This window comes from Phodopus roborovskii, unplaced genomic scaffold (genome assembly GCF_943737965.1).
Source record: "Phodopus roborovskii unplaced genomic scaffold, PHOROB, whole genome shotgun sequence".
NCBI lineage: Eukaryota > Metazoa > Chordata > Mammalia > Rodentia > Cricetidae > Phodopus > Phodopus roborovskii.
In genome coordinates, this window is record NW_026126446.1 from 988,380 (window position 1) to 999,214 (window position 10,835).

A 10,835-nucleotide genomic window follows, 5' to 3' on the forward strand; every position below is an offset into this window, starting at 1 on the left:
TCTGGAATAATAAACATTGGGTCATTATCCACTAGAGGAAAGAGTATGTGCTTTGAAATAGATAGTAAAGCTAGAAGCCATGCATCTACAAATGCCCAGAGTCCTCTCTCAAATGTGCTAAGTTAACATAAGATGTATCCAAGAGTAAATGTAGTGCTATGCACTGGTTCTTTCCATTTTATTACTGAAATAATAGAAAACTCAGATACTACTCTTACAACTCTGAATTATTTTAGACTTTTCCAACAACTCAACTCTCTGGCAGAAGAGCCCATGGCTTTTAAGTGGCCACTTGTTCTGTTCTGGGGTCACAGAGCCTGGACTGTGTATATCACGTGTACTGCTTTACCCTCCCCAAGGCAGTAACAACAGGCACAAAATTAGACAGTTACAGAATGGACATATGTCTCTTTTAAAATTAGATGTAGGAGGGGAGCTGGAGAGATGGCTCATAGGTTAAGAGCACTAACAGCTCTTGCAGAGGACCTAAGTTCAGTTCCCAACACCCACATAACAGCTCACGACTGTCTGTGACTCCAGTTCCAGAGGAATCCAATGCTCTCTTCTGGCTTCCGAAGGTACTAGGCATGCACACAGAACAACCATAAAATAAACGCTTAAAAAGCTGGGAGAGATGGCTCAGAGGTTAAGAGCACTGACTGCTTTTCCCAAGGTCCTGAGTTCAATTTCCAGCAAACACATGGTGGCTCATGGCCATCTGTATTGGGATCTGATACCCTCTTCTGGCCTGCAAGGTTACATGCAGACAGAGCGCTCATACCTTTAAAAAACAACGTTTTGTTTGCTTGTTGTTTTTGCTTTTTGATGTTTGATACAGGGTCTCAGTATATAGCCTTGATTGGCCTGGAACTCATTGTGCAGACCAGACTGGCTTCAAACTCATAAAAATTCACCCATCCCTGTCTCCCTCGGTGCTGGGGTTAAATGAATGTGCCACCATGCCCAGCCAGGCCCCAGTTTTGATACCCAGCTTGGTGGCAGGGAAAGCACAGTAAGAGAATAAAAACAGTGAAAACAAATTACTTCTAGGTCCTACAATATCAATGTTGGCACTAAAACTGGGTTCTCTTGTTTTGTGTGCTTGCCCTGGACACACTTGAAAACAGGAGTGGAGTGTGTCATCAGCCTCCTGGCTCAGCTCCTGAAGCTGAGTGCGCTCCTAGCTGTCAGGCCAGTGAACCCCAGATGTTTATTTTAAATTAGCAATACAGGAGTTCACGAATTTCTTTGTGCTTACTTAGTTCTTCATTCTGATATAGTGCAAAATCTATCCCCAGGGCTGGGGACTGACAGAGCTGCTTCTGGGTGGAAACGTGGTATAAGCTTCCCAGGGTTCTCTTGCTTAGTTGTGATTGACGAGTCTGTCTGACTTTACCGCTTAGATAAGTAATTTGTCTTTACTTAAAATGTGAATGTTTTCTGTGCAACAGGTTTTGTTTTGTGACAAAAATGCATTTGTAATGTTCTTTATTCTCCTGGGTGTTTTTAAACACACTAGAAAGGTCTTTCTGACTGCTGTTCATTTACTAATGACTGATTTTATTATACCCTTTCCAACTTTTTCTCCCCTGGTGGCCATGCTTTGGGAACACACATGTGCATCCATTTTCTGTCAGTGTCAGGATTGGATGGGGTTTTCTTATTTGTGTAGTCCTCCGACCCTCTAGTTGATGGTCTAATAGAGTTTGTTAACAATTTGCAATGTTTGGGGTTTGTATGTTTGTTTTAAGGTGTTGATTGGTTTTATTCATGTATATGCAGCTTTACTATTTAACCCAGATTTAAAAAAAATAAAAAATTAATGTATATTTTATGCCTGTTTTCTTAAGCATGATATGCAGCTTGAGTATTTTTACATCCCCATCATATTCCTGTGAGTGGTGTTTCGCAATATGGGCACAGGAGGAGTGGATCCTTGCCCACATATGATGCTCCTGAGCTTGTGCTGTGGGAGTAGTTGTTACAGCTGCCTCCTCCTCTGGTCCTCTTAAAATTTTGCAGACTTGAGTCCCATGGAAAGGTCTCACAATCAAATACTGGCCACTGTGTTCATGACTTTAGTTAATGTTTAATTAATGTTTTCAGCTCATCCAGTTTTGTTACTGTGGAGATATTTAGTCCTCAGAACTTCCAAGTGGAAATCTATTGTTCTCTATATTATACAGCTAAACTCATTTCTAAGAAACAAAATTTTAAAAAGTGTTTCCAGCAGAATAGATTTTGGTATCTTAGTTAGGTTTCTGTTGCTGTGGTAAATGTCATGTTACTGTGGTAAAAAAGTAGTTGGGGGAAGAAAGAGTATTTTCATCTGAGAGTTATAATATAGTTCATCATGAAGGGAGATTAGAGCAGCGTGTTAGGCAAGTTTCTCTGGAGTCACAGAATTTATGGAATGAATCTCTCTATATAGAAGGGAATTTATTGGAATGACTTACAGGCTGCAGTCCAGCTAATCCAATAATGGTTCGCTCGGTCTGCAAGGCTGGATGTCTCAGCTGGTCTTCTATGCATGCTGGAATCCTGAAAGAGCAGGCGCCAATGCCAGCGAAGGGATGGATGTGTTGGCAAGGTGAGGGAGGCAGGTGAAGAACTGAATGGAAAACCTTCCCCCTTCCATTACCCTTATGTAGGCAGCCAGCAGGTGTGGTCCAGATTCAAGGTGTGTCGTCAAGATCTGGATCAAAGCTGTGTGTCTTCCTGCCTCAAAGGTCCAGACTAGAAGTGGATTCACCCACTTCAAACCAAGCGAAAAATCTCTCTCAAGTGTGCCTCCATTTCTGATATGTAGTCAGGTTGACAACCAAGAATAGCCATCATAGGCAGCAACCTGGAAGCAGGGGCCAGGGAACACTGCTTACTGGCTTGCGTGGCTTGCTCAGCCTGTTTTTTATATACCTGGGACCAGCAGCCCAGAGCTAGCACCATGCAGTGAGCTGGGCCCTCCAGTGTCAATCATCAATCGAAGATGCAGCACAGGCTTGCCCACAGGTTGGTCTAGTGGGAGCATTTTCTTTGTTGAGATTCCCCTTGCCCAGATGAATCTGGCTTGGGTCAGTCTGACACAAAACTAGCCAACAGAATCCCATGAGAGTGCGAATGAAAACCTGTCCCATGGCTTCTGCCTTGGTTCTTGTCTCATGCCCTGGGATGAGTTCCCTCCCTGGCCTCCCTCCAGGATGGAGTATGACCTGGGAGTTGTAAGATGAAATAAGCAAGAACAGATACAAACAAACACACAGAGAACTCCAAAAGACTGTTGTAGAGATGGTACAGCCTCAGAGGTGAATATCCTCAGCTGAAAGAAGGGGCCTGCAGAGACATGGGGACCGCGCTGTTAATGACGTGGATGGGAACCGGAGCAGAGCTTTGGGTGAGTGTGATGGGCTATATTGTGATGGAAACATGCAGTGAAGAAAGCTGTTCCCTCGCAAGCAACCTAAATACCCATCAACTGAAGAATGGATGGAGAAAATGTGGTACATTTCCACAATGGAGTAATACTCAGGGGTGGGGGTGGGGCGGTGGGGAGTGGCGGAATCTTGACATTCGAAGGCAAATGGATGGAACTAGAAGAAACCATCCTGAGTGAGGTAACCCAGTCACAAAAAGACAAACATGGTATGTACTCACTCATATATGGATTTTAAACATAGAGCAAAGGATCAGCAGCCAACAATCCACTCTACCAGAAAAGCTAGGTCTCTTAGGAGGACCCTAAGAGAGACATACATTGTCCCCTGGAGAAGGGGAAAGGGACAAGATCTCCCAAGCAAATTGGGAGCATGGAGGGAGGGGAGAGGGAGTTAGGAGGAAGAGAAGGGGAGAGGTGGGCATGAAGGAGCAGGGAGATTGAGTCCGGGGAAGAATAGAGGAAAGCAAGAAAAGAGATACCATAATAGAGGGAGTTTAAAGAGAAATCTGGCACTAGGGAAATGTCCAGAGATTTACAAGGATGAGCCCAACTAACAATCTAACCAATACTGGAGAGGCTACCTTAAATGCCCTTCCACGATAATGAGATTGATGACTACCTTAAATGCCATGCTAGAGCCTTCATCTAATAGCTGATGGAAGCAGAAGCAGACACCCACAGCTAAACACTTAGCCAAACTCCTGGAATCCAGTTGCAGAGAGGGAGGAGTGATGAGCAAAGGGGTCAAGACCAAACTGGAGAAACCTACAGAAACTGCTGACCTGAACAAGGGGAAGCCCATAGACCCCAGCCTGATAGCTGGGAAACCAGCATAGGACTGACCCAGATTCCCTGAATGTGGTGTTAGTTAGGAGGAGTAGCAGTCTATGGGCCTCTGGTAGTGGATCACTATTTATCCCTAGTATAGGAATGGACTTTGGGAGTGCATTCCACATAGAGGGATACTCCCTCAGTCTAGACACATGGGGGAGGGCCTAGGCCCTGCTCCAAATGATATGACAGACTTTGAAGACTTACCATGGAAGACCTCACCCTCCCTAGGGATCAGAAAGGGGATAGGATGGGGGTTGGTTGGGGGAGCCAGGGGAAGAAGGGAGGGTTCTGGAACTGGGATTGACAAGTAAAAAGAAAGAAAGGAAGGGAGCGAGGGAGGAAGGGAGATAGATAGAAAGAGAGATAGGTAGATAGATAGGTAGATAGATAGATAGATAGATAGATAGATAGATAGATAGATAGAAAGCTGTCCCTGTGGATAACCCTGTTTGTACCCCCTAACCTGGCCCCTTTAATATAGGTCTGTGGGTTATTGAATAGCTTGTGATATACAGATGTGTGTCACATTACACATGCCAGTGTCGCCTGCTGATTGACAAGATGAGGCAGGAGGACTAAAGAGTGCACGTGGCTGAGGAGGTGCTGCTGTAGAAGGTTCCCTCCCTGAGAGCACCGACCAGACATGGTACCTGCATTCTGGTCCTGGGTGCCTGCTGCCCACCCATGCTCATCTAGGATCCCTCCTCCTAGTGCCCAGGGTCTCTCCTGACCAGTGTGTGGGCTTTCTTTCAGGTATGTGACCCCGTTTTCCCTCTCCAGTATATTTCCCATTTTTCTCCTTCTTGTCCTTTGGAGTCTGATTCCTTCCTCTTCTTAGAGGCATTTTCACCACCATTTATGCTGGTGCGACACCGGGGACAGATGTGAAAGACGTTAAACAAGATGCATTTCAACAATAAACCAGATCCTCCTATTTCTCATGGGATCCCAAAGAAATAAAGATGAGAAACAAAATTTCCTGCTGGAGTATTTACAGCACACTCAGCTGCTAAAATGCTCAGCATGCAATCAAGGAAGCAATTTAGCACGTTTCTAACATGCTTAGCTGTGGTAATCATCTTTAAGAGTTGGGCCAGACTTAAAGAAGCCAGTCAGTTTTTTTTTTTTTTTTTTTTTTTTTTTTTTTTGACAGCATTGGAGAAGCTAATATACCAGTAACAAATGCACTCTGACAGTTTCTAGAAATCCTGTGTTTGTGCTTTGTTAATGACTGTCTGTCCCTTGGATAACAGCCCAGAATTGAAAGGATGTAGTTTGAGCCCTCAGGCAGGGAAAAGTGTGATCTTGACATTGTCCTTTGTATTTACTGACTGCATCTGTACATGGGCAGAACGTGCAAAGATATCTCTCATTTTTCTCAGTGCAGCATCGCATGCCACTTTCACAATTTTTGTTATAACAAGTTTGCTTATTCTACTATTTATTTGATGCTTTAAATTTACATTGACTCCTTGTTTTAAAGCTTGAGTTTAGTACCAGGCCTGGTAGCGCCTGCCTTTAATGTCAGAACTTGGGAAGTAGAAGTAGGCAGATCTCTGTGAGTTCAAGGCCACAAGTTCCAGGCTAGACAGAGCTACAGAGACTCTGTCTCAAATAAACAGATAAATAAATCTTGAGTTTATATTAAAGTTTTTTTTAAAAAAGCAAATGCTTTGAACAAAAAGAAAAGCATCCTCTGATTAATTTCTATTTGATACTCAGGTTCAAATTCCAATTCTGCTTCTTCCTAGTTCTATAATCCTGAACAAGCAAAGTGTCTGGCCTTTCTGTGCTTTAATTTTTTTCCTTTCTTTCTTTCTTTCTTTCTCTCTTTCCTTTCTCTTTTGATATATTTGTACATATGATTGTTTTGCCTGCATGTCTATATTATGTGTACTACATGAGTTCCTAGTGCTGCTGGCATTCAGAATAGGACTTTGGATCCCTTAGAACTGGAGTTACAGACATCTGTGATCTGCCTTGTGAGTAGTGGGAATTGAGCTTAGGTTCCCCACAAAAATAGCAAGTGCTTTTAACTATTAAGCAGCCTCTCCAGCTCCATTTTCTTCATCTTTAAAATGAGGGAACCATCACACATCTTACCTTACAGGAATGTGAGGATTAAGATATATGTTATACATATTATACTAGGTTATCTAGTTATATATAATCCATACAACAATGCCTGGTATGTAGTTAACTATCTAGATAAGATATTATGTTAGCTGTGGTTACACAAATGCAGTATTCTATATTAAATATATGTATGTAAGGTTTCAACTTTTGCCCATTTATATCCTCTTTAGTAGCACACAATAGATTGACATGCTTCCCCTCTTTCCCCTCTGAAAATGCTTGTTATGGTTTGAATGAGAACGGTCCCATAAGCTCATAGATTTGAATACTTGGTCACCAGAGAGCAGCACTGTTTGAAAGGAGGTGTGGCCTTGTTGGAGGAAGTGTGTCAGTCGGGGAGGGTTTTGAGGTTTCAGATGCTCAAACTAGGCCCCATGTTACTGTCTCTTCCTGCTGCCTGCAGATCCAGATGTAGAACTCTCAGCTTCCCTCTAGTGCCACATCGGTCTGCATGCCACCATGCTTCCCACCATGACAATAATAGACTAAACCTCGGAACCTGTAAGCCAGCCCTCTTTTGAGGCTGGAGAAATGGCTCAGTGGTTAGGAGCACTGGCTGCTCCTCTAGAGGATCCAGATTTAATTCCCAGCACCCACGTGGCAGCTTACAACTTTAACTCCAGTTCCAGGGAATCCATGGCACCAGGCATGCATGTGATGCGCATATATATATATATATATATATATATATATATATATGTACACACACACATATATATATATGCATTTAGGCAAAATATTCATATACATAAAATAAAATATATCTTTAAAGAATGCAGGGTCTTAGCCCACCCATGAAAGGCTGAGCTGGGCCCAGCCTCCCAGGATCCTAGAGACAATCTCAGTGGGGAGTCTAGTCAAGCAGGAACTCATTTATTGCACCATAGCAAGCATCTTCTAAAGCAAAAAGCTGCAGGGTGGGAAAACAGCCAGCCAATGGTTTTAAAGGTCAACCTGTCAAGCACCTAGGTGTCCTATGCTCTACCTAGTGAACACAAGTTATTCATGCCGTGACCTCATTTGGTTCAATCTTGGCAATCAATCCCCTTTTTTGTAAACATCTCAAGACTTACCCTTCTGACTTCCCCTTGGTGCCACCTTTGACTGCCCCATGTGCCCTTCAAAAGAATATTTTCCTTTATAAGAGTTGCTGTGGTCTGCCAGGCATTTGTGGTGCATGCCTTTAATCCCAGCCCTTGGAGGTAGAGGTAGGTGGATCTGTGAGTTCGAAGCCAGGCTGACCTACTACACAAGTTCCAGAACAGGCTCCAAAGCAATACACAGAAGCCCTGTTTAGGAAAACAAAACAAAACAAAAACAAAAACAAAAAACAAACAACAAAAAAAGAGTTGCTGTGGTCATGGTGTCTCCTTACAGCCACAGAACAGTGACTAAAACAATGCTCTTCTGGTTTTTCTGCTGCATCTCTAGATTCTCTGCCAGGCATCTTAGAGTCAACCTTATACACACCAGTTTAGGACAGTCTTACCCACTCCCACAGCTCAGCATACAGACCTGAATTATCTAAACACTTCTGGACTTCGGTTTTTCTGTGAAGCCCAGGAAATTACTTGGGCCTATCTTCTCAGTCCCTCAGGGTTGGCTGAGGTGCATAATGCTAATACAGGGATAACACGCCCTGACAGGAAGGTCTTGTGGCTGTAGGGCTTTCTTCTCCAGCAGAATGCAGAATGCTTTCATTTTTCCACATCCTTTCCATCCATGCCTTGTTATTTTCTGTATATTTTGTTTTTTAATTGCACTCATCCTACCACAGTAGTACTTTATAGTGGAATAATCAGCAGTATCAAACAATTTTAAGGTGTTTTACATACTTTTATTTAGTTTTAATATTTAGTTTTGGGTTTTTGAGACAGGGTGTCTCTATGACATAGCTCTGACTGTCCTGGAGCTCGTTCTGTAGACCAGACTGCCTCAAACTCAAAGATCCACCTGCCTGGGCCTCCAGAGTCCTGGGATTAAAGACTTATGCCAGCATACTCTACTTGTTTCCTTGTTTATTTGAGACAGGGTCTCACTAGGTAGCTCTGGAGGTCCAGAGATCTGCCTGCTTCTTCCTCCTGAATGCTGGGATTAAAGGTGTGTGCCACCATGCCCGGCTATGCTTTACTTATATCTAATGGCTTTACATTCTCCACTGGGAGGAAGATGGAATACAGGGCGGAAACATGGAAGAAATGGCAGGCATAAGGCTGCTGCAGTAGACTAGGTAATTTATGATGGTGGCTTGAGAGGGTAAGAATTCATGACGTTCCTGATATACCTGGAGGCTAGACACGACCAGATTGAAAGAGGACATAAATGTAAGAAAAAATCCTGCAGTGACTAGTCCTTGACGTGGAGAACCTGGGGCAGGGGTGCTGGGAAGGAGACGCCTGCAGTCACATTTGGACGTGATGAGTCTGGGTGCCCACTACATTTCCATGTGGAAATAAATGGTGAAATAAGGTATGAGAGTTTGCAGAACAAGGTGTTTCAGGTACCTCTGCTGCATAATGAACTACTCCCTAAACTAGTGGGCCAGTGAGACGGCATGTGCTGCAAGACCGGAGACCTATTCCCAACACCTACAGGGATGGAGAAGCAAGCCCACAAAGCTGGCCCCTGGCCTCCACACATGCTCTGCGGTATGTACATAAATTAAAAGTGAAACCTTGAAGCCTGTGTACATGATGAGACTTTAGTTTTCTTACAGTTCTGTGGGCTGACTGGGCTCATCCAGGCAGTGCTGGTCCCTGTGACTTATATAGGCAGGGTTACTCACTTAACCTCATCCGTTGGTGGCTGGGCCAATCAGGAAGGTGCACGAAGACTCTACTCATGGTCACTCACTATCTGGCTGTCTCGTTTTGTCTACACAAACTAGAGTTATCTGAAAGGAGGGACTTCAACTGAGAAAATGCCTCCATAAGATCAAGGGAATTTTCTTAATCAGTGATTGATAGGGGAGGGCGTAGCCCATTGTGGGTGGTGCCATCCCCCGGTTAGTTCTATATGCAAGCAGATTGAGCAAGCCATGGAAAGCAAGCCAGTAAGCAGCACTCCTCCATGACCTCTGCATCAGCTCCTGCCTCCGGGTTCCTCCTGTTTGAGTTCCTGTCCTGACTTCCTTCAGTGATGAACTAAGATGTGGAAGCATGAGCCAAATAAATAAACCCTTTCCTCCCCTAGTCACTTTAGTCATGGTGTTTGTCATAGCAGTAGTAAACCTAACTAGGCCAGTGCTCCATGTAGACTCTTCATGGAGTTTGCGTAGGCTTCCTCCTCCTATAGGGAGTCAGACGCCTCATGTTGGCTGGCTTCTCAATAGAGAACAACAGCAGAAACTACCTATCCTCTTTAAGCCGTCTCAGATATCCTGCCTTCTGCCGTTCTGCTTGTCAGAAGTCAAAAGGCCAGCACTTGGGTGCAGGACAGGAAAGAGAGCCCACCTATTCATAAGAACAGTGGCACATACATTGCTACATCTGAGGATGTACACATATCTAGAATGAGTTCAGACGGGACTATAGGGTTTCTGGCAGTCCCTATGGAAGCCAGCCCTCCTCAGGGACTTGTGACATGGTTTTCCATCTCCAGGAGTCCCTCCTCTGTTACTTATGAGCCATGGGATTTGTTCACCCTATACCCTCTTGTGCTGTCATCTCTCTTGCAGACAGCACTGGCCATGACCAGTCTACTTCTCTTTCTCTCTGCTTTGGACTCTGCCAGATCCTCTTGATATTTTCTCTCTTATTCACAAAAACTTTTCCCCCAGTAATGGAGCAATCATGTCTTCAGTTTCTTTCGTGTGCCCCCTTGCATGCATACATACATAATGAGATTCACTTTAGAGACTAGCCACGAGGGGAGATGTCAGTAATAGTGATAGGAGTTGAAAAACTGGCTGAGTAAGCTTCCACAGAAGGAAATATGACCAATAGCAATGTGATGTTAAGAGCACATAGCACTGAGTAAATTCTAAGACTATTCGCTGATCTTAATGAGCTGTGTGAAGACTGATTCAATACCTCTGACAGTACCTGGCTTTTTCCTTCAAAGTTCTTGGAGACAGTTCTAAAGAAGAAACCTCAAGGGAATTTAGGTAGATGGAGAGCTAAATTTGGGGAAAGGGTACAAAATGAGATGGGAAAGACAGCAGAAATCAGTGGAGGTGAGCTGAATTGGTCATGTTCTTTTGGTATCTCCCAAGTTCACCTTTTCCATGAGCTGATAAGGGCTAAGTTTATCCATCTCTTTACCTGACTATGCCCCTAAATGTTCAATGCTCCCAGCTTTGCACCAAGCAAAGTAGCTCACCCCAGAATTCAAGATGCTGAAACATGAACCCATCCTAGACACAGGCTCAGTTGGGGAATATTAGTGCTGGGGATTGAACCGAGAACTTCATGTATACTAATCTCTACCAATG

General features: G+C 43.9%; 1 protein-coding gene across 1 annotated transcript in view; it reads right to left on the reverse strand.

The window, feature by feature from the left end:
- Positions 1 to 10,454, reverse strand: part of Ptbp3 (polypyrimidine tract binding protein 3) — a 297,169-nt gene extending 286,715 nt beyond the window's left edge. The window contains exon 1 of the mRNA XM_051187894.1: positions 10,447 to 10,454. The gene's annotated coding sequence lies outside the window, so the exon portion shown is untranslated. The remainder of the gene's footprint in view (positions 1 to 10,446) is intronic.
- Between the last annotated feature and the right edge of the window lie 381 nt (positions 10,455 to 10,835).